Consider the following 25,344-nt stretch of genomic DNA (forward strand, 5'->3'; position numbering starts at 1 on the left):
CTGGAAAAAGGACTGACCGGTAAACGGAGTTTAGAGGCTGTGTGGTGCAGAGAGCGGAGAACGGGTGGTAGCGGGTGAGGTCCTGAGTCCCTGAGCCTGGCCTGAACTGGTGGTGTGACGGCGGCCTGACTACGAGCAGGGGCAGCTCAGCAGAAGAAATGGGGAGTGACCTGACCATGGAGACAGGAGATTTGGTCGTGCTGCACCGACCGAGCGTACCAGCGTACCGCTAGTTAGCGACAGAAAGTGACGGCTCCTCTAGGGTCACTGGGTGTCCCATTATACATAAGCAGCGGTGGCGGACAGTGAAAGACGTGCCCATCAGGTGGGTGGGCCTACGCAGTACAAGAGGAAAGAGTCGCAGCCTACGAAACGGAGGATGTGATACAGGAGGCGGCCAGCGTTGCTCAGTAAGGAGGAGGCAGAAGATATGGGGGGAGTAACGGCTGGACATCCAATTCGCATGAGTCGTAAGTGAAATTCCACCCCAGCACTCCGTACATGCCCAAGGAATGTTAATGGGATTTGGAGCAGCCCTAGGTGTAATATAGGGACGAACGCTGTGCACACACCCCTTAGTCCCGCTGCTGCGGAACCCGTAGTGAGACTGCTATTCATATACAGATAGGCCGGCACCATCTACGGTATCTGCGGAACCCGTAGTGAGACTGCTATTCATATACAGATAGGCCGACACCATCTACGGTATCTGCGGAACCCGTAGTGAGACTGCTATTCATATACAGATAGGCCGGCACCATCTACGGTATCTGCGGAACCTGTAGTGAGACTGCTATTCATATACAGATAAGCAGGCACCATCTACGGTATCTGCGGAACCCGTAGTGAGACTGCTATTCATATACAGATAAGCCGGCACCATCTACGGTATCTGCGGAACCCGTAGTGAGACTGCTATTCATATACAGATAGGCCTGCACGTGGGGGCAGGACACAGTTATATACACACGCACGCGGGGGCAGGACACAGTTATATACACACGCACGCGGGAGCAGGACACCGTTATATACACACGCGGGGGCAGGACACTGTTATATACACACGCACGCGGGGGCAGGTCACAGTTATATACACATGCGGGGGCAGAACACAGTTATATACACACGCGGGAGCAGGACACAGTTATATACACACGCGGGGGCAGGACACTGTTATATACACACGCGGGGGCAGGACACTGTTATATATACACGCGGGGGAAGGACACTGTTATATACACACGCGGGGGCAGGACACTGTTATATACACACGCGGGGGCAGGACAATGCGCGGGGGCAGGACACTGTTATATACACACGCGGGGGCAGGACACTGTTATATACACACGCGGGGGCAGGACACTGTTATATACACACGCGGGGGCAGGACACTGTTATATACACACGCGGGGGCAGGACACTGTTATATACACACGCGGGGGCAGGACACTGTTATATACACACGCGGGGGCAGGACACTGTTATATACACACGCGAGGGCAGGACACTGTTATATACACACGCGGGCGCAGGACACTGTTACAAACACACGCGGGGCAGGACACTGTTACATACACACGCGGGGCAGGACACTGTTACATACACACGCGGGGGCAGGACACTGTTACATACACATGCGGGGGCAGGACACTGTTAAATACACACGCGGGGGCAGGACACTGTTACATACACATACGGGGGCAGGACACTGTTACATACACACGCGGGGGCAGGACACTGTTACATACACACGCGGGGGCAGGACACTGTTACATACACACGCGGGGGCAGGACACTGTTACATACACACGCGGGGCAGGACACGCGGGGGCAGGACACTGTTACATACACACGCAGGGGCAGGACACTGTTACATACACACGCGGGGCAGGACACTGTTATATACACACGCGGGGGCAGGACACTGTTATCTACACACGCGGGGGCAGGACACTGTTACATACACACGCGGGGGCAGGACACTGTTACATACACACGCGGGGGCAGGACACTGTTACATATACAGGCGGGGGCAGGATACTGTTACATACACACGCGGGGCAGGACACTGTTACATACACACGCGGGGCAGGACACAGTTATATATACACACGGGGCAGGACACAGTTATATATACACGCGGGGCAGGACACAGTTACACACACGTGGAGCAGGACACAGTTATACACACGCGGGGCAGGACACAGTTATATATACACGCGGGGCAGGACACAGTTATACACACGCGGGGCAGGACACAGTTATACACACGCGGGGCAGGACACAGTTATACACACGCGGGGCAGGACACAGTTATATATACACGCGGGGCAGGACACAGTTATACACACGCGGGGCAGGACACAGTTATACACACACGTGGAGCAGGACACAGTTATATACACACGCGGGGCAGGACACAGTTATATATACACGCGGGGCAGGACACAGTTATACACACGCGGGGCAGGACACAGTTATACACACGCGGGGCAGGACACAGTTATACACACGCGGGGCAGGACACAGTTATATATACACGCGGGGTAGGACACAGTTATATATACACGTGGGGCAGGACACAGTTATACACACGCGGGACAGGACACAGGTACACACATGCGGGGCAGGACACAGTTATATATACACGTGGGGCAGGACACAGTTATACACACGGGGGCAGGACACAGGTACACACACGCGGGGCAGGACACAGTTATATATACACGCGGGGCAGGACACAGTTATACACACGGGGCAGGACACAGTTATATACACACGCGGGGGCAGGACACAGTTATACACACGCGGGGCAGGACACAGTTATACACACGCGGGGCAGGACACAGTTATATATACACGTGGGGCAGGACACAGTTATATATACACGTGGGACAGGACACAGTTATACACACGCGGGGCAGGACACAGGTACACACACGCGGGGCAGGACACAGTTATATATACACGTGGGGCAGGACACAGTTATACACACGGGGGGCAGGACACAGTTATACACACGCGGGGCAGGACACAGGTACACACACGCGGGGCAGGACACAGTTATATATACACGCGGGGCAGGACACAGTTATACACACGGGGGGCAGGACAAAGTTATACACACGCGGGGGCAGGACACAGTTATATACACACGCGGGGGCAGGACACAGTTATATACACACGCGGGGGCAGGACACAGTTATATATACACGGGGGGCAGGACACAGTTATACACACGCGGGGCAGGACACAGGTACACACACGCGGGGCAGGACACAGTTATATATACACGCGGGGCAGGACACAGTTATACACACGGGGGGCAGGACAAAGTTATACACACGAGGGGGCAGGACACAGTTATATACACACGCGGGGGCAGGACACCGTCATATACACACGCGGGCAGGACACAGTCATATACACACGCGGGCAGGACACAGTTATATACACACGCGGGCAGGACACAGTTATATACACACGCGGGGCAGGACACAGTTATATACACACGCGGGGGCAGGACACAGTTATATACACACGCGGGGGCAGGAAACCGTTATATACACACGCGGGGGCAGGACACAGTTATATACACACGCGGGGGCAGGACACAGTTATATACACAAGCGGGGGCAGGACACAGTTATACACAGGGGGGGCAGGACACAGTTATACACAGGCGGGGCAGGACACAGTTATATATACAAGTGGGGCAGGACACAGTTATATATACACGCGGGGCAGGACACAGTTATATATACACGCGGGGCAGGACACAGTTATATATACACGCGGGGCAGGACACAGTTATATACACACGGGCAGGACACAGTTACATACACACGCGGGGGCAGGACACAGTTATATACACGCGAGAAGGACACAGTCATATACACGCGGGAAGGACACAGTTATATACACGCGGGAAGGACACAGTTATATACACACGCGGGGGCAGGACACAGTTATATACACACGCGGGGGCAGGACACAGTTATATACACACGCGGGGGCAGGACACGGTTATATATACACTCGGGGCAGGACAGTTATATATACACGCGGGGCAGGACACAGTTATACACAGGCAGGCCGGACACAGTTATATACACACGCGGGGGCAGGACACAGTTATATAAACACACGGGGGCAGGACACGGATATATAAACACGCAAGGGCAGGACACTGATATATACACACGCGGGGCAGGCACGCGGGGGCAGGACACTGATATATACACACGCAGGGGCAGGACACTGTTATATACACACGCGGGGGCAGGACACTGTTATATAAACACGCAAGGGCAGGACAATGTTATATACACATGCGGGGGCAGGACACTGTTATATACACACGCGGGGGCAGGACACTGTTATATACACACGCGGGGGCAGGACACTGTTATATACACACGCGGGGGCAGGACACTGTTATATACACACGCGGGGGCAGGACACTGTTATATACACACGCGGGGCAGGACACAATTATATATACACACGGGGGGCAGGACACTGTTATATACACACGCGAGGGCAGGACACTGTTATATACACACGCGAGGGCAGGACACTGTTATATACACACGCGGGGTCAGGACACTGTTATATACACAGGCGAGGGCAGGACACTGTTATATACACACGCGGGGGCAGGACACTGTTACAAACACACGCGGGGGCAGGACACTGTTACATACACACGCGGGGGCAGGACACTGTTACATACACACGCGGGGGCAGGACACTGTTACATACACACGCGGGGGCAGGACACTGTTACATACACACGCGGGGGCAGGACACTGTTACATACACACGCGGGGGCAGGGCACAGTTACATATACACGCGGGGGCAGGACACTGTTACATATACACGCGGGGCAGGACACTGTTACATACACACGCGGGGCAGGACACAGTTATATATACACACGGGGCAGGACACAGTTATATATACACGCGGAGCAGGACACAGTTATATATACACGCGGAGCAGGACACAGTTATATATACACGCGGGGCAGGACACAGTTATATATACACGTGGAGCAGGACACAGTTACACACACGCGGGGCAGGACACAGTTATATATACACGCGGGGCAGGACACAGTTATACACACGCGGGGCAGGACACAGTTATACACACGCGGGGCAGGACACAGTTATACACACGCGGGGCAGGACACAGTTATACACACACGCGGGGGCAGGACACAGTTATATATACACGCGGGGGCAGGACACAGTTATATATACACGCGGGGCAGGACACAGTTATACACACGCGGGGCAGGACACAGTTATATATACAGGCGGGGGCAGGACACAGTTATACACACGCGGGGGCAGGACACAGTTATATATACACGCGGGGGCAGGACACAGTTATATATACACGCGGGGCAGGACACAGTTATACACACGCGGGGCAGGACACAGTTATATATACACGCGGGGCAGGACACAGTTATACACACGCGGGGCAGGACACAGTTATACACACACGCGGGGGCAGGACACAGTTATATATACACGCGGGGGCAGGACACAGTTATATATACACGCGGGGCAGGACACAGTTATACACACGCGGGGCAGGACACAGTTATATATACACGTGGGGCAGGACACAGGTACACACACGGGGGGCAGGACACAGTTATACACACGCGGGGCAGGACACAGGTACACACACGCGGGGCAGGACATAGTTATATATACACGCGGGGCAGGACACAGTTATACACACGGGGGGCAGGACAAAGTTATACACACGCGGGGGCAGGACACAGTTATATACACACGCGGGGGCAGGACACAGTTATATATACACTCGGGGCAGGACACAGTTACATACACACGCTGGGGCAGGACACAGTTATATACACGCGAGAAGGACACAGTCATATACACGCGGGAAGGACACAGTCATATACACGCGGGAAGGACACAGTTATATACACGCGGGAAGGACACAGTTATATACACACGCGGGGGCAGGACACTGTTATATACACACGCGGGGGCAGGACACTGTTACAAACACACGCGGGGGCAGGACACTGTTACATACACACGCGGGGGCAGGACACTGTTACATACACACGCAGGGGCAGGACATATAATGTTATAATAAGATTTTACTCACCGGTAAATCTATTTCTCGTAGTCCGTAGTGGATGCTGAGAACTCCGTAAGGACCATGGGGAATAGACGGGCTCCGCAGGAGACTGGGCACTCTAAAAGAAAGATTAGGTACTATCTGGTGTGCACTGGCTCCTCCCACTATGACCCTCCTCCAGACCTCAGTTAGGATACTGTGCCCGGAAGAGCTGACACAATAAGGAAGGATTTTGAATCCCGGGTAAGACTCATACCAGCCACACCAATCACACCGTATAACTCGTGATACTACACCCAGTTCACAGTATGAAATATAACTGAGCCTCTCAACAGATGGCTCAACAATAACCCTTAGTTAGGCAATAACTACATACAAGTATTGCAGACAATCCGCACTTGGGATGGGCGCCCAGCATCCACTACGGACTACGAGAAATAGATTTATCGGTGAGTAAAATCTTATTTTCTCTGACGTCCTAGTGGATGCTGGGAACTCCGTAAGGACCATGGGGATTATACCAAAGCTCCCAAACGGGCGGGCGAGTGCGGATGACTCTGCAGCACCGAATGAGAGAACTCAAGGTCCTCCTCAGCCAGGGTATCAATTTTGTAGAATTTAGCAAACGTGTTTGCCCCTGACCAAGTTGCAGCTCGGCAAAATTGCAAAGCCGAGACCCCTCGGGCAGCCGCCCAAGATGAGCACACTTTCCTCGTGGAATGGGCTTTTACTGATTTAGGATGTGGCAATCCAGCCGCAGAATGCTCCAGCTGAATTGTGCTACAAATTCAGCGAGCAATAGTCTGCTTAGAAGCAGGAGCACCTATTTTGTTGGGTGCCTACAGGATAAAAAGTGAGTCAGTTTTCCTGACTCCAGCTGTCCTGGAAATATAAATTTTTAAGGCCCTGACTACGTCCAGTAACTTGGAATCTTCCAAGTCCCTAGTAGCCGCAGGCACTACAATAGGTTGGTTCAAGTGAAAAGCTGATACCACCTTAGGGCGAAACTGGGGACGAGTCCTCAATTCTGCCCTATCCATATGCAAAATCAGATAAGGGCTTTTACATGACAAAGCCGCCAATTCTGACACACGCCTGGCCGAAGCCAAGGCCAATAACATGACGCTTTCCACGTGAGATATTTCAAATCCACAGTTTTAAGTGGCTCAAACCAATGTGATTTTAAGAAACTCAACACCACGTTGAGATCCCAAGGTGCCACAGGAGGCACAAAAGGGGGCTGAATATGTAGCACTCCCTTTACAAATGTCTGAACTCCAGGCAGTGAAGCCAGTTCTTTCTGGAAGAACATCGACAGAGACGAAATCTGGACCTTAATGGAACCCAATTTTAGGCCCATAGTCACTCCTGACTGTAGGAAGTGCAGAAAACGACCCAGCTGAAATTCCTCTGTTGGGGCCTTCCTGGCCTTACACCACGCAACATATTTTCGCCAAATACGGTGATAATGGTTTGCGGTTACTTCTTTCCTGGCTTTTATCAGCGTAGGAATGACTTCTTCCGGAATGCCCTTTTCCTTTAGGATCCGGAATTCAACCGCCATGCCGTCAAAGGCAGCCACGGTAAGTCTTGGAACAGACAGGGCCCCTGCTGTAGCAGATCCTGTCTGAGCGGTAGAGGCCATGGGTCCTCTGATATAATTTCTTGAAGTTCTGGGTACCAAGCTCTTCTTGGCCCATCCGGAACCACGAGTATCGTTCTTACTCCTCGTTTTCTTATTATTCTCAGTACCTTTGGTATGAGAGGCAGAGGAGGGAATACATAAACCGACTGGTACACCCACGGTGTCACTAGAGCGTCCACAGCTATTGCCTGAGGGTCCCTTGACCTGGCGCAATATCTAGTTTTTTGTTTAGGTGGGACGCCATCATGTCCACCTGTGGCCTTTCCCAACGGTTTACCAACAGTTGGAAGACTTCTGGATGAAGTCCCCACTCTCCCGGGTGTAGGTCGTGTCTGCTGAGGATGTCTGCTTCCCAGTTGTCCACTCCCGGAATGAACACTGCTGACAGCGCTAACACGTGATTTTCCGCCCATCAGAGAATCCTTGTGGCTTCTGCCATCGCCATCCTGCTTCTTGTGCCGCCCTGTCGGGTTACATGGGCGACTGCCGTGATGTTGTCTGATTGGATCAGTACCGGCTGGTTTTGAAGCAGAGGCCTTGCCAGACTTAGGGCATTGTAAATGGCCCTCAGTTCCAGAATATTTATGTGTAGGGACGACTCCTGACTTGACCAAAGTCCTTGGAAATTTCTTCCCTGTGTGACTGCCCCCCAGCCTCGAAGGCTGGCATCCGTGGTTACCAGGACCCAGTCCTGTATGCCGAATCTGCGGCCCTCTTGAAGATGAGCACTCTGCAGCCACCACAGTAGAGATACCCTGGTCCTTGGAGACAGGGTTATCAGCCGATGCATCTGAAGATGCGATCCCGACCACTTGTCCAAGAGGTCCCACTGAAAGGTTCTTGCATGGAACCTGCCGAATGGAATTTTGCTTCATAAGAAGCTACCATTTTTCCCAGGACTCGTGTGCAGTGATGCACCGATACCTGTTTTGGTTTCAGGTCTCTGACTAGAGATGACAGCTCCTTGGCTTTCTCCTGCGGGAGAAACACTTTTTCCTGTTCTGTGTCCAGAACCATCCCCAGGAACAGTAGGCGTGTGGTAGGAACCAGCTGTGACTTTGGAATGTATAGAATCCATCCGTGCTGTTGTAGCACTTCCCGAGATAGTGCTACTCCGACCAACAACTGCTCCTTGGACCTCGCCTTTATAAGGAGATCGTCCAAGTACGGGATAATTAAAACTCCCTTTTTTCGAAGGAGTATCATCATTTCTGTCATTACCTTGGTAAAGACCCTCGGTGCCGTGGACAGTCCAAACGGCAGTGTTTGGAATTGGTAATGGCAAACCTGTACCCCAAATCTGAGGTACTCCTGGTGGAGGATGGTAAATGGGGACATGTAGGTAAGCATCCTTGATGTCCAGGGATACCATGTAATCCCCCTCCTCCAGGCTTGCAATAACCGCCCTGAGTGATTCCATCTTGAACTTGAATTTTTTTATGTATGTGTTCAAGGATTTCAAATTTAAAATGGGTCTCACCGAACCGTCCCGTTTCGGTACCACAAACAGTGTGGAATAGTAACCCCGTCCTTGTTGAAGTAGGGGCACCTTGACTATCACCTGCTGGGAATACAGCTTGTGAATTGCCTCTAGCACAGCCTCCCTGTCTGAGGGAGTTGTCGGCAAGGCAGATTTGAGGAAACGGCAGGGGGGGGGGGGGACACCTCGAATTCCAGCTTGTACCCCTGAGATACTACTTCAAGGATCCAGGGATCCACCTGTGAGCGAGCCCACTGATCGCTGAAATTTTTGAGGCGGCCAGCCACCGTACCTGGCTACGCCTGTGGAGCCCCCGCTTCATGCGGTGGACTCAGAGGAAGCAGGGGAAGAATTTTGATTCTGGGAACTGGCTGACTGGTGCAGCTTTTTCCCTCTTCCCTCGTCTCTGTGCAGAAAGGAAGCGCCTTTGACCCGCTTGCTTTTCTGAAGCCGAAAGACTGTACCTGATAATACAGTGCTTTCTTAGGCTGTGAGGAAACCTGAGGTAAAAAATTTTCTTCCCAGCTGTTGCTGTGGATACGAGGTCCCAGAGACCATCCCCAAACAATTCCTCACACTTATAAGGCTCTATGTGCCTTTTAAAGTCAGCATCACCTGTCCAGTGTCGGGTCTCTAATACCCTCCTGACAGAATGGACATTGCATTAATTCTGGATGCCTGCCGGCAAAATATCCCTCTGTGCATCCCTCATATATAAGACGACGTCTTATGTTCGCAAAATAGTATCCCTGTTTGACAGGGTTACAGACCACGCTGCAGCAGCACTATCTGCAGGTCTCAGTCTAGTACCTGAGTGTATAAATACAGACTTCAGGATAGCCTCCTGCTTTTTATCAGCAGGTACCTTCAAAGTGGCCGTATCCTAAGACGGCAGTGCCATCTTTTTTGACAAACGTGTGAGCGCCTTATCCACCCTAGGAGATATCTCCCAGCGTAACTTATCCTCTGGCGGGAAAGGGTACGCCATCAGTAACTTTTTAGAAATTACCAGTTTCTTATCGGGGGAACCCACGCTTTTTCACACTTCATTCACTCATTTGATGGGGGAACAAAACACTGCCTGCTTTTTCTCCCCAAACATAAAACCCTTTTTTTTAGCGGTTCTTGGGTTAATGTCAGAAATGTGTAACACATTTTTTATTGCCGGGATCATGTAACGGATGTTCCTAGTGGATTGTGTATATGTCTCAACCTCGTCGACACTGGAGTCAGACTCCGTGTCGACATCTGTGTCTGCCATCTGAGGTAGCGGGCGTTTTTGAGCCCCTGATGGCCTTTGAGACGCCTGGGCAGGCGCGGGCTGAGAAGCCGGCTGTCCCATAGCTGTTACATCATCCAGCCTTTTATGTAAGGAGTTGACACTGTCGGTTTATACCTTCCACCTATCCATCCACTCTGGTGTCGGCCCCACAGGGGGCGACATCACATTTATCAGCATCTGCTCTGCCATCACATAAGTCTCCTCATCAAACAAGTCGACACAGTCGTACTGACACACCGCACACACACACAGGGAATGCTCTGACTGAGGACAGGACCCCACAAAGTCCTTTGGGGAGACAGAGAGAGTATGCCAGCACACACCACAGCGCTATATAAGGGATTTACACTAACAAAAGTGAATTTTCCCCTATTGCTGCCTTATATATATATATATATACAGTTTTGCGCCTAAATTTAGTGCCCCCCCTCTCTTTTTAACCCTTTGAGCCTGAAAACTACAGGGGAGAGCCTGGGGAGCTGTCTTCCAGCTGCACTGTGAAGAGAAAATGGCGCCAGTGTGCTGAGGGAGAAGCCCCTCCCCTTTTTCAACTGACTTTCTCCCGCTTTTTCTGGAATACTGGCAGGGGTAATTTTACATCTATATAGCCTCTAGGACTATATGTGATGTATTTTTGCCAGCCAAGGTGTTAATATTGCTGCTCAGGGCGCCCCCCCCCCAGCGCCCTGCACCCATCAGTGACCGGAGTGTGAAGTGTGCATGAGGAGCAATGGCGCACAGCTGCAGTGCTGTGCGCTACATTGGTGAAGATCGAAGTCTTCTGCCGCCGATTTTCCGGACCCTCTTCATGCTTCTGGCTCTGTAAGGGGGACGGCGGCGCGGCTCCGGGAACGAACACCAAGGCCAGTTCCATGCGGTCGATCCCTCTGGAGCTAATGGTGTCCAGTAGCCTAAGAAGCCCAAGCTAAATGCAAGCAGGTAGGTTCGCTTCTTCTCCCCTTAGTCCCTCGTTGCAGTGAGCCTGTTGCCAGCAGGTCTCACTGTAAAATAAAAAACCTAAACTATACTTTCTTTCTAGGAGCTCAGGAGAACCCCTAGTGTGCATCCAGCTCGAGCCGGGCACAGAAATCTAACTGAGGTCTGGAGGAGGGTCATAGTGGGAGGAGCCAGTGCACACCAGATAGTACCTAATCTTTCTTTTAGAGTGCCCAGTCTCCTGCGGAGCCCGTCTATTCCCCATAGTCCTTACGGAGTACCCAGCATCCACTAAGACGTCAGAGAAATACACACGCGGGGGCGGGGCGCAGTTATATGCGCGGGGGCGGGGCGCAGTTACATCCGCGCGCGCGGGGGCAGGGCGCAGTTACATCCGCGCGCGCGGGGGCAGGGCGCAGTTACATCCGCGCGCGCGGGGGCAGGGCGCAGTTACATCCGCGCGCGCGGGGGCAGGGCGCAGTTACATCCGCGCGCGCGGGGGCAGGGCGCAGTTACATCCGCGCGCGCGGGGGCAGGGCGCAGTTACATCCGCGGGGGCAGGGCGCAGTTACATCCGCGCGCGCGGGGGCAGGGCGCAGTTACATCCGCGCGCGCGGGGGCAGGGCGCAGTTACATCCGCGCGCGCGGGGGCAGGGCGCAGTTACATCCGCGCGCGCGGGGGCAGGGCGCAGTTACATCCGCGCGCGGGGGCAGGGCGCAGTTACATCCGCGCGCGGGGGCAGGGCGCAGTTACATACGCGCGCGCCGGGGGCAGGGCGCAGTTATATATACACGCGGGGCAGGACACAGTTATAATAAGAATTTACTTACCGATAATTCTATTTCTCGTAGTCCGTAGTAGATGCTGGGAACTCCGTCAGGACCATGGGGATTATACCAAAGCTCCCAAACGGGCGGGAGAGTGCGGATGACTCTGCAGCACCGAATGAGAGAACTCCAGGTCCTCCTCAGCCAGGGTATCAAAATTGTAGAATTTAGCAAACGTGTTTGCCCCTGACCAAGTAGCTGCTCGGCAAAGTTGTAAAGCCGAGACCCCTCGGGCAGCCGCCCAAGATGAGCCCACCTTCCTTGTGGAATGGGCTTTTACAGATTTTGGCTGTGGCAGGCCTGCCACAGAATGTGCAAGCTGAATTGTACTACAAATCCAACGAGCAATCGTCTGCTTAGAAGCAGGAGCACCCAGCTTGTTGGGTGCATACAGGATAAACAGCGAGTCAGATTTTCTGACTCCAGCCGTCCTGGAAACATATATTTTCAGGGCCCTGACTACGTCCAACAACTTGGAGTCCTCCAAGTCACTAGTAGCCGCAGGTACCACAATAGGTTGGTTCAGATGAAACGCTGAAACCACCTTAGGGAGAAAATGAGGACGAGTCCTCAATTCCGCCCTGTCTGAATGGAAGATCAGATAGGGGCTTTTACAGGATAAAGCCGCCAATTCTGACACGTGCCTGGCTGAGGCCAGGGCCAACAGCATGACCACTTTCCATGTCAGATATTTTAACTCCACAGATTTAAGTGGTTCAAACCAATGTGACTTTAGGAACCCCAAAACTACATTAAGATCCCAAGGTGCCACTGGAGGCACAAAAGGAGGCTGTATATGCAGTACCCCTTTTACAAACGTCTGAACTTCAGGAACTGAAGCTAGTTCTTTCTGGAAGAAAATTGACAGGGCCGAAATTTGAACCTTAATGGACCCCAATTTTAGGCCCATAGACACTCCTGTTTGCAGGAAAGGCAGGAATCGACCTAGTTGAAATTCCTCCATCTGGGCCTTACTGGCCTCGCACCACGCAACATATTTTCGCCAAATGCGGTGATAATGTTTTGCGGTTACATCCTTCCTGGCTTTGATCAGGGTAGGTATGACTTCATCCGGAATGCCTTTTTCCTTCAGGATCCGGCGTTCAACCGCCCTGCCGTCAAACGCAGCCGCGGTAAGTCTTGGAATAGACAGGGTCCTTGCTGGAGCAGGTCCCTTCTTAGAGGTAGAGGCCACGGGGTCCTCCGTGAGCATCTCTTGAAGTTCCGGGTACCAAGTCCTTCTTGGCCAATCCGGAGCCACGAGTATAGTTCTTACTCCCCTCCGTCTTATAATTCTCAGTACTTTTGGTATGAGAGGAAGAGGAGGGAACACATACACTGACTGGTACACCCACGGTGTTACCAGAGCGTCCACAGCTATTGCCTGAGGGTCCCTTGACCTGGCGCAATACCTGTCCAATTTTTTGTTTAGGCGGGACGCCATCATTTCCACCTTTGGTTTTTCCCAACGGTTTACAATCATGTGGAAGACTTCTGGGTGAAGTCCCCACTCTCCCGGGTGGAGGTCGTGCCTGCTGAGGAAGTCTGCTTCCCAGTTGTCCACTCCCGGAATGAACACTGCTGACAATGCTATCACATGATTTTCCGCCCAGCGAAAAATCCTTGCAGCTTCTGCCATTTCCCTCCTGCTTCTTGTGCCGCCCTGTCTGTTTACGTGGGCGACTGCCGTGATGTTGTCCGACTGGATCAGCACCGGCTGACCTTGAAGCAGAGGTCTTGCTTGGCTTAGGGCATTGTAAATGGCCCTTAGCTCCAGGATATTTATATGAAGTGATGTCTCCAGGCTTGACCACAAGCCCTGGAAATTTCTTCCCTGTGTGACTGTTACCCAGCCTCGCAGGCTGGCATCCGTGGTCACCAGGACCCAGTCCTGAATGCCGAATCTGCGGCCCTCTAGAAGATGAGCACTCTGCAACCACCGCAGGAGAGACACCCTTGTCTTTGGTGACAGGGTTATCCGCTGATGCATCTGAAGATGCGATCCGGACCATTTGTCCAGCAGGTCTCACTGGAAAGTTCTTGCGTGGAATCTGCCGAATGGAATTGCTTCGTAGGAAGCCACCATTTTTCCCAGGACCCTTGTGCACTAATGCACTGACACTTGGCCTGGTTTTAGGAGGTTTCTGACTAGTTCGGATAACTCCCTGGCTTTCTCCTCCGGGAGAAACACCTTTTTCTGGACTGTGTCCAGGATCATCCCTAAGAATAGAAGACGTGTCGTCAGGATCAGCTGGGATTTTGGAATATTGAGAATCCAACCGTGCTGCCGCAACACTACTTGAGATAGTGCTACCCCGACTACCAACTGTTCCCTGGATCTTGCCCTTATCAGGAGATCGTCCCAGTAAGGGATAATTAAAACTCCCTTCCTTCGAAGGAGTATCATAATTTCGGCCATTACTTTGGTAAAGACCCGGGGTGCCGTGGACAAACCAAACGGCAGCGTCTGAAACTGATAGTGACAGTTATGTACCACAAACCTGAGGTACCCTTGGTGAGAAGGGTAAATTGGGACATGGAGATAAGCATCCTTGATGTCCAGAGACACCATATAATCCCCTTCTTCCAGGTTCGCAATCACCGCTCTGAGTGACTCCATCTTGAATTTGAACCTTCAAGGATTTCAGATTTTAAATAGGTCTCACGAGCCGTCCGGCTTCGGTACCACAAACAGCGTGGAATAATACCCCCTTCCCTGTTGTAGGAGGGGTACCTCGATTATCACCTGCTGGGAATACAGCTTGTGAATGGCTTCCAATACCGCCTCCCTGTCGGAGGGAGACGTCGGTAAAGCAGACTTTAGGAAACGGCGAAGGGGAGACGTCTCGAATTCCAATTTGTACCCCTGAGATACCACCTGAAGGATCCAGGGGTCCACCTGTGAGTGAGCCCACTGCACGCTGAAATTTTTGAGACGGGCCCCCACCGTGCCCGAGTCCGCTTGTAAAGCCCCAGCGTCATGCTGAGGACTTGGCAGAAACGGGAGAGGGCTTCTGTTCCTGGGAACTGGCTGTTTGCTGCAGCCTTTTTCCTCTCCCTCTGCCACGGAAATGAGGAGCCTTTTGCCCGCTTGCCATTATGGGGCCGAAAGGACTGCGCCTGATAATACGGCGTCTTCTTATGTTGAGAGGCTACCTGGGGTAAAAATTTGGATTTCCCAGCCGTTGCCGTGGCCACCAGGTCTGATAGACCTACCCCAAATAAATCCTCCCTTTTATAAGGCAATACTTCCATATGCCTTTTGGAATCAGCATCACCTGACCACTGCCACGTCCATAACCCTCTTCTGGCAGAAATGGACAGCGCACTTACTCTTGATGCCAGTCGGCAAATATCCCTCTGTGCATCACGCATATATAGAAATGCATCTTTTAAATGCTCTATAGTCAGTAATATACTGTCCCTATCTAGGGTATCAATATTGTCAGTCAGGGAATCCGACCAAGCCACCCCAGCACTGCACATCCAGGCTGAGGCGATTGCTGGTCGCAGTATCACACCCGTGTGAATGTATATACATTTTAGGATATTTTCCTGCTTTCTGTCAGCAGGTTCCTTAAGGGCGGCCGTCTCAGGAGAGGGTAGTGCCACCTGTTTAGACAAGCGTGTGAGCGCTTTATCCACCCTAGGGGGTGTTTCCCAACGTGCCCTATCCTCTGGCGGGAAGGGGTATGATGCTAATAACTTTTTAGGAATTAACAGTTTTTATCGGGGGAAACCCACGCATCATCACACACTTCATTTAATTCCTCAGATGCAGGAAAAACTACAGGCAGTTTTTTCTCACCAAACATAATACCCTTTTTAGTGGTACTGGTATTATCAGAAATATGTAAAACCTTTTCCATAGCCTCAATCATGTAACGTGTGGCCCTACTGGAAGTCACATTCGTCTCTTAATCGTCGACACTGGAGTCAGTATCCGTGTCGGCGTCTGTATCTGCCATCTGAGGTAACGGGCGTTTTAGAGCCCCTGATGGCTTTTGAGACACCTGGACAGGCACAGGCTGAGTAGCCGGCTGTCTCATGTCATCAATCTTTTGTAAAGAGCTGACACTGTCACGTAATTCCATAAGCTCAGCCACTAAGGTGTCGACTCCCTAGGGGGTGACATCTCCATTACAGGCAATTGCTCCGCCTCCACACCATTTTCCTCCTCATACATGTCGACACAATCGTACCGACACACAGGGAATGCTCTGATAGAGGACAGGACCCCAAACAGCCCTTTGGGGAGACAGAGGGAGAGTATGCCAGCACACACCAGAGCGCTATATATATACAGGGATAACCTTATAGAAGTGTTTTTCCCCTTATAGCTGCTGTTTTATTAATACTGCGCCTTAGTGCCCCCCTCTCTTTTTTAACCCCTTTCTGTAGTGTAGTAACTGCAGGGGAGAGCCAGGGAGCTTCCCTCCAACGGAGCTGTGATAGAAAATGGCGCCAGTGTGCTGAGGAGATAGGCTCCGCCCCTTTTTCGCAGACTTTTCTCCCGCATTTTTATGGATTCTGGCAGGGGTTAAAATACATCCATATAGCCCTAGGGGTTATATGTGATGTATTTTCGCCAGCCAAGGTATTTTTATTGCTGCTCAGGGCGCCCCCCCCCCCCAGCGCCCTGCACCCTCAGTGACCGGAGTGTGAAGTGTGCCTGAGGAGCAATGGCGCACAGCTGCAGTGCTGTGCGCTACCTTGGTGAAGACTGATGTCTTCTGCTGCCGATTTTCCGGACCTCTTCTTGCTTCTGGCTCTGTAAGGGGGCCGGCGGCGCGGCTCTGGGACCGGACTCCGAGGCTGGGCCTGTGTTCGGTCCCTCTGGAGCTAATGGTGTCCAGTAGCCTAAGAAGCCCAATCCACTCTGCACGCAGGTGAGTTCGCTTCTTCTCCCCTTAGTCCCTTGATGCAGTGAGCCTGTTGCCAGCAGGTCTCACTGAAAATAAAAAACCTAAAACTAAACTTTTTCTAAGAAACTCAGGAGAGCCTCCTAGAATGCACCCTTCTCGGCCAGGCACAAAATTCTAACTGGGGCTTGGAGGAGGGTCATAGGGGGAGGAGCCAGTGCACACCAGGTAGTCCTAAAGCTTTACTTTTGTGCCCAGTCTCCTGCGGAGCCGCTATTCCCCATGGTCCTTACGGAGTTCCCAGCATCCACTAGGACGTCAGAGAAATATACACGGGGGCAGGACACAGTTATATTTACACACGCGGGGCAGGACACAGTTATATATACACACGCGGGGGCAGGACACAGTTATATATACACACGCGGGGGCAGGACACAGTTATATATACACACGCGGGGCAGGACACAGTTATATATGGCCCTCATTCCGAGTTGTTCGCTCGGAGTTTTTCATCGCATCGCAGTGAGAATTCTCTTAGTGCGCATGCGCAATGTTCGCACTGCGACTGCGCCAAGTAACTTTACTATGAAGTAAGTTTACTCACGGCTTTTTCATCGCTCCGACGTTCGCATTGTGATTGACAGGAAATGGGTGTTACTGGGCGGATGCACGGCGTTTTAGGGGCGTGTGGCTGAAAACGCTACCGTTTCCGGAAAAAACGCAGGAGTGGCCGGGGAAACGGTGGGTGTGCCTGGCCGAACGCTGGGTGTGTTTATGACGTCAGCCAGGAACGAAAAGCACTGAACTGATCGCACAGGCAGAGTAAGTCTGAAGCTACTCAAAAACTGCTAACTCGTTTGTGATCGCAATATTGCGCATACATCGGTCGCACATTTAAGAAGCTAAGATTCACTCCCAGTAGGCGGCGGCTTAGCGTGTGTAACTCTGCTACATTCGCCATGCGAGCGAACAACTCGGAATGAGGGCCCATATACGCGGGGCAGGACACAGTTATATATACACACGCGGGGGCAGGACACAGTTATATATACACACGCGGGGCAGGACACAGTTATATATACACACGCTGGGGCAGGACACAGTTATATATACACACGCGGGGCAGGACACAGTTATATATACACGTGGGGCAGGACACAGTTATATATACACATGCGGGGGCAGGACACAGTTATATATACACACGCGGGGCAGGACACAGTTATATATACACACGCGGGGCAGGACACAGTTATATATACACACGCGGGGCAGGACACAGTTACAGTGATTGCAAAAACGCGCTATAGCGCGTTTTTTACCCGGTTTTAAAGACATGGGACTCAAGTTTACAAAGTGGGCGGGTCCCCGGGGACGCGCTCCTCAATCCGCCAATCTGTAAGGGGGATTTGTTTAACTGACATGCTGGCCCCGTGCTGGATGATATAAAGAGGAGGTGGAGCCAGTTCCCCCTCCTCTTTGGCGCCAGGCTGCTTGCAGAGGAAGGGTGACTTCTGTGTACGTAAGTTTATAGTGCGGATGGGGGACGGGGGTTGCCACAGGGACTCTGAGATGCTGGCAATTATGTGCAGGGATCGGAGTCCGTGATTTAGTGGGTAAAGCTGGGCACAGTGCCTGGGGCTTCCCGCGGTGCCGTCTGAGGCAGTGGCTGCGCTACCGCTCTTGCTTTGAGAGAACACATCAACGGCAAGAGCGGCAGCGCGGCCACTGCCTCAGACGGCACCGCGGGAAGCCCCAGGCACTTTGCCCAGCTTTACCCACTAGATCACGGAGGACGCCGATCCCGGCCTGCAAGTGTGTTGCTTTCCTTGTCTGTGTCCCTGTGTCTGCTACGACCCGTGGGGGGGCCGGGGGGGGGGGGGGGGGGGGAGGACGACGGTGATTACTGCTGTGTGCCTCAGTGCTCTTACCTGGTGCAGTGTGCCTCAGTGCTCTTACCTGGTGCAGTGTGCTTCAGCTTTCTTACCTGGTGCAGTATGCCTCAGTGCTCTTACCTGTTGCAGTGTGCCTCAGTGCTCTTACCTGGTGCAGTGTGCCTCAGTGCTCTTTCCTGGTGCAGTGTGCCTCAGTGCTCTTACCTGGTGCAGTGTGCCTCAGTGCTCTTTCCTGGTGCAGTGTGCCTCAGTGCTCTTACCTGGTGCAGTGTGCCTCAGTGCTCTTACCTGGTGCAGTGTGCTTCAGCTTTCTTACCTGGTGCAGTGTGCCTCAGTGCTCTTACCTGGTGCAGTGTGCCTCAGTGCTCTTACCTGGTGCAGTGTGCCTCTGTGCTCTTTCCTGGTGCAGTGTGCCTCAGTGCTCTTTCCTGGTGCAGTGTGCCTCAGTGCTCTTTCCTGGTGCAGTGTGCCTCAGTGCTCTTACCTGGTGCAGTGTGCCTCAGTGCTCTTACCTGGTGCAGTGTGCCTCAGTGCTCTTACCTGGTGCAGTGTGCCTCAGTGCACTTACCTGGTGCAGTGTGCCTCAGTGCTCTTACCTGGTGCAGTGTGCCTCAGTGCTCTTACCTGGTGCAGTGTGCCTCAGTGCTCTTACCTGGTGCAGTGTGCCTCAGTGCTCTTACCTGGTGCAGTGTGCCTCAGTGCTCTTACCTGGTGCAGTGTGCCTCAGTGCTCTTACCTGGTGCAGTGTGCCTCAGTGCTCTTACCTGGTGCAGTGTGCCTCAGTGCTGTACCTGGTGCATTGTGTATAACGTGCTCTACCTGCTGCAATGTGTATAACGTGCTGTACCTGGTGCATTGTGTATAACGTGCTGTACCTGGTGCATTGTGTATAACGTGCTGTACCTGGTGCATTGTGTATAACGTGCTGTACCTGGTGCAAAGTGTATAACGTGCTGTACCTGGTGCAAAGTGTATAACGTGCTCTACCTGGCGCAATGTGTATAACGTGCTCTACCTGGTGCAATGTGTATAACGTGCTCTACCTGGCGCAATGTGTATAACGTGCTCTGCCTGCTGCAATGTGTATAACGTGTTCTACCTGCTGCAATGTGTATAACGTGCTCTGCCTGCTGCAATGTGTATAACGCGTTCTACCTGCTGCAATGTGTATAACGCGCTCTACCTGCTGCAATGTGTATAACGTGCTCTACCTGGTGCAATGTGTATAACGTGCTCTACCTGCTGCAATGTGTATAACGTGCTCTACCTGCTGCAATGTGTATAACGTGCTCTACCTGCTGCAATGTGTATAACGTGCTCTACCTGCTGCAATGTGTGTAACATGCTCTACCTGCTGCAATGTGTATAACGTGCTCTGCCTGCTGCAATGTGTATAACGTGCTCTACCTGCTGCAATGTGTATACCGTGCTCTACCTGCTGCAATGTGTATAACGTGCTCTACCTGCTGCAATGTGTATAACGTGCTCTACCTGCTGCAATGTGTATAACGTGCTCTACCTGCTGCAATGTGTATAACGTGCTCTACCTGCTGCAATGTGTATAACGTGCTCTACCTGCTGCAATGTGTATAACGTGCTCTACCTGCTGCAATGTGTATAACGTGCTCTACCTGCTGCAATGTGTATAACGTGCTCTACCTGCTGCAATGTGTGTAACGTGCTCTACCTGCTGCAATGTGTATAACGTGCTCTACCTGCTGCAATGTGTGTAACGTGCTCTACCTGCTGCAATGTGTATAACGTGCTCTACCTGCTGCAATGTGTATAACATGCTCTGCCTGCTGCAATGTGTATAACGTGCTCTACCTGGCGCAATGTGTATAACGTGCTCTACCTGCTGCAATGTGTATAACGTGCTCTACCTGCTGCAATGTGTATAACGTGCTCTACCTGCTGCAATGTGTATAACGTGCTCTACCTGGCGCAATGTGTATAACGTGCTCTACCTGCTGCAATGTGTATAACGTGCTCTACCTGCTGCAGTGTGTATAACGTGCTCTACCTGCTGCAATGTGTATAACGTGCTCTACCTGCTGCAATGTGTATAACGTGCTCTACCTGCTGCAATGTGTGTAACGTGCTCTACCTGGTGCAATGTGTATAACGTGCTCTACCTGCTGCAATGTGTGTAACGTGCTCTACCTGGCGCAAAGTGTATAACGTGCTGTACCTGGAGCAAAGTGTATAACGTGCTGTACCTGGTGCAAAGTGTATAACGTGCTCTACCTGGTGCAAAGTGTATAACGTGCTCTACCTGGTGCAAAGTGTATAACGTGCTCTACCTGGTGCAAAGTGTATAACGTGCTGTACCTGGTGCATTGTGTATAACGTGCTGTACCTGGTGCATTGTGTATAACGTGCTCTACCTGGTGCATTGTGTATAACGTGCTCTACCTGCTGCAATGTGTATAACGTGCTGTACCTGGTGCATTGTGTATAACGTGCTGTACCTGGTGCAATGTGTATAACGTGCTGTACCTGGTGCAGTGTGTATAACGTGCTGTACCTGGTGCATTGTGTATAACGTGCTGTACCTGGTGCATTGTGTATAATGTGCTATACCTGGTGCAAAGTGTATAACGTGCTCTACCTGCTGCAATGTGTATAACGTGCTCTACCTGCTGCAATGTGTATAACGTGCTCTACCTGCTGCAATGTGTATAACGTGCTCTACCTGCTGCAATGTGTATAACGTGCTCTACCTGCTGCAATGTGTATAACGTGCTGTACCTGCTGCAATGTGTATAACGTGCTGTACCTGGTGCAAAGTGTATAACGTGCTGTACCTGGTGCATTGTGTATAACGTGCTGTACCTGGTGCATTGTGTATAACGTGCTGTACCTGGTGCATTGTGTATAACGTGCTGTACCTGCTGCAATGTGTAGAACGTGCTCTACCTGCTGCAATGTGTATAACATGCTGTACCTGGTGCATTGTGTATAATGTGCTGTACCTGGCGCAATATGTATAAAGTGTTCTACCTGGCGCAGTGTGCATAGGAGGTTCTACCTGGTGCAATGTGTATAAACGGCACTACTGTGTGGTGTAATGTGAATTGGCACTATTATGTGGTCACACCACTTCCCCATGAAGCCACGCCCCTAAAATTTTGGGGCGCGCCTTCCCTCTGCTTTGCGGTCTGGGAGGTGGGACACCAATTCACTTCCTGCCTAAGGGCACCAAAATGTCTAGTTACACCTCTGGTGCAGGGTGTCCTGCATGCTACACAGCCCAGCAGCATTGTCACCCCCATCACCCCAGCTTGCAACACTTTTGTAGTGTCCAAACAAGATTAAGTTTAAAAGAACCTTCATTCCGATGGGACCCAGAAAAAGACCGGTAGGACCCCAATTTTCAAAAGTGTGGGGTCCCTGGGACCCACTTTTTTTTGGGCTCAGCGCGATCACTGCAGTTATATATACACACGCGGGGCAGGACACAGTTATATATACACACGCGGGGCAGGACACAGTTATATATACACACGCGGGGCAGGACACAGTTATATATACACACGCGGGGCAGGACACAGTTATATATACACACGCGGGGCAGGACACAGTTATATATACACACGCGGGGCAGGACACAGTTATATATACACGCGGGGCAGGACACAGTTATATACACACGCGGGGCAGGACACAGTTATATACACACGCGGGGCAGGACACAGTTATATATACACACGCGGGGGCAGGACACAGTTATATACACACGCGGGGCAGGACACAGTTATATACACACGCGGGGCAGGACACAGTTATACACACGCGGGGCAGGACACAGTTATATATACACGCGGGGCAGGACACAGTTATATACACACGCGGGGCAGGACACAGTTATATACACACGCGGGGCAGGACACAGTTATATATACACACGCGGGGGCAGGACACAGTTATATACACACGCGGGGCAGGACACAGTTATATATACACACGCGGGGCAGGACACAGTTATATATACACACGCGGGGCAGGACATAGTTATATATACACGCGGGGGCAGGACACAGTTATATACACACGCGGGGCAGGACACAGTTATATACACACGCGGGGCAGGACACAGTTATACACACGCGGGGCAGGACACAGTTATATATACACGCGGGGCAGGACACAGTTATATATACACACGGGGCAGGACACAGTGTATACAGTGAGTTGGGGTATTGGGGTCTGCACTGTGCACAATGACGTCACAGTACGATTATATATATATATATATATATATATATATATATATATATAAACAACGAAATCCTGCACACACATCGGAAAAAGTTCATCATATTGTGGGTGCTCCCAATGGACCAAATAGGCCCACGTACATACAGTAGAGGAATACAAAGGATTTGGAAGGTGCACTCGCACTAGTAAAGAATTGTAGAACCTTCTTCTTTAAAATCACCAATACTTTTATTGTCGACGTTTCGGTCTGATAACAGGCCTTTTTCAAGACAGGTGATATATCATCTTCATCAATTCATCATCATAGACAACTCATATGTAGTCTTCAAAAAACACAGTGGTATATAGTCATTCATTTCTTGGACGTGACGATCATGAATACAGGCACAGTTGAGTTATACTCTCTATCGTAAAACCTACGGATCGCAATCAATTACTACTAGCGACTAGCCATCATCCCTCAGCTTTAAAAGAGAGAGTTTTCCCACTTCACAGTACTTGAGAGTAATGAGGTTGAATTCTGATCCTGTGCGCAGAGATGATCAATGTAATGAGATCACTACACGTTTTCTAGAACGTGGCTATTCTCCTAAATTATTACGGGGGTGTAGACACAGAGCTGAACAAGCAATTATGGGGACTAAACCTAAAAGGAAAATGCAGGAGCGCCTGATCTTTCCTACACAGTTTGATGGGAATGCCACGAGGATGAAAAAGGCATTGCATCACCATTGGCCAATTATTAAATCAGATGAGTCTCTACCCTTCACGAAAACGGGGGTACCAATGATGGCTTATAGAAGGGGAGCTAATCTCAAACAGCTTCTCATGAAACCTAGATCGTTTCCTGAAGAAGACCCCATCAAGACTCCATGGACTACCTTGATGCAATCTAAACCAAGATGTTTTTCATGCGGCAGTTGCACTACGTGTCGGTCCATGATTACAGGTCCGACATTTAGTCACCCGCACACTGGAAAAACCATCCGATTAAAGTACCATCTACACTGCCGTCTTGACTTTATTATATATATACTGAAGTGCCTCTGTTGGTTGTATTATGTTGGCCTTAAGACACGTGTGTTTTGTGATCGTATGGCCAATCACAGGTCTTCCATACATACGGCTATTCTCACGGGTAAAACTGATAAGCCAGTGGCCCGCCACTTTTTGGATGCTAGACACCAAGTGGCATGCCTTAAATGTAAAATAATTGATTGGATCCCCCCAAATCTAATGGGGGGGGGGGTCGCTCCCTGGCTCTCAAACAGCGAGAGTGTTATTGGATACACCCTTTAGATACTGTAGCCCCTAGGGGACTTAATGAAGTAAATTCTTTACATCCCTTTCTTTAAGGGCCATTTATTGACCGTGTGATGTGGAGCCTCACGTGGTATATAGCAGACCTGTAAGTTGGCAGATGGGCTTCTTCCTACATTGAAGCCTTTTTGTCAATTAAAAAATTTTTTTTGTATGTGTAGTCATTTTTTGCACTTTTTGATTATAGGATCATTGTTATGTGAATGTCTCACCGGCCTCCGGGGTAGCCGAACAGACCTTTGGACCACTGTAATTTGCAACCCTAATAGTGCGTAGAGTACGCGTGAATTTATATGCGATGACATAGGCACATTGGGATGGTTGGATGCTCGAGTATATTTTTTTCCCAGGTGATATATAAACAATATTGGGCGAGTTTGGTTTGTTGACTTAAGGAGATAAATTTCACTCCTTAATAACAATCTGGTGCTTTTGTAGAATTTGTTGGTGGGTGCACAAGGTGTACCTATGAATAGTGCCATTGAGGGGTTTTAATTTTCCACTCTCCTACTGGACATGATGGGTATTCTATTAGATGGTTTAATATTGGGCGTAGACCGGCTGTACCCTGGCATCGATTGGAGGGGCAAGAAAATCTTTATGATTTGGAATATTGTTATGGGGAAGTGTGGAGGCACGATCCCTATGTCATTGGGTCATTACACCTATGTCTTTTGAGCCCTGATGTGCTAGCATGACGACTCCGCGGTTACGGCATTCGGATGTACACTTCCGGCAG

General features: G+C 51.1%; 1 protein-coding gene across 1 annotated transcript in view; it reads right to left on the reverse strand.

Moving 5' to 3' along the window:
- Positions 1-25,344, reverse strand: part of LOC135035891 (uncharacterized) — an 88,541-nt gene that overhangs the window by 60,806 nt on the left and 2,391 nt on the right. The window lies entirely within an intron of this gene.

The sequence above is a fragment of the Pseudophryne corroboree genome, unplaced genomic scaffold (genome assembly GCF_028390025.1).
Source record: "Pseudophryne corroboree isolate aPseCor3 unplaced genomic scaffold, aPseCor3.hap2 scaffold_620, whole genome shotgun sequence".
Classification (NCBI taxonomy): domain Eukaryota; kingdom Metazoa; phylum Chordata; class Amphibia; order Anura; family Myobatrachidae; genus Pseudophryne; species Pseudophryne corroboree.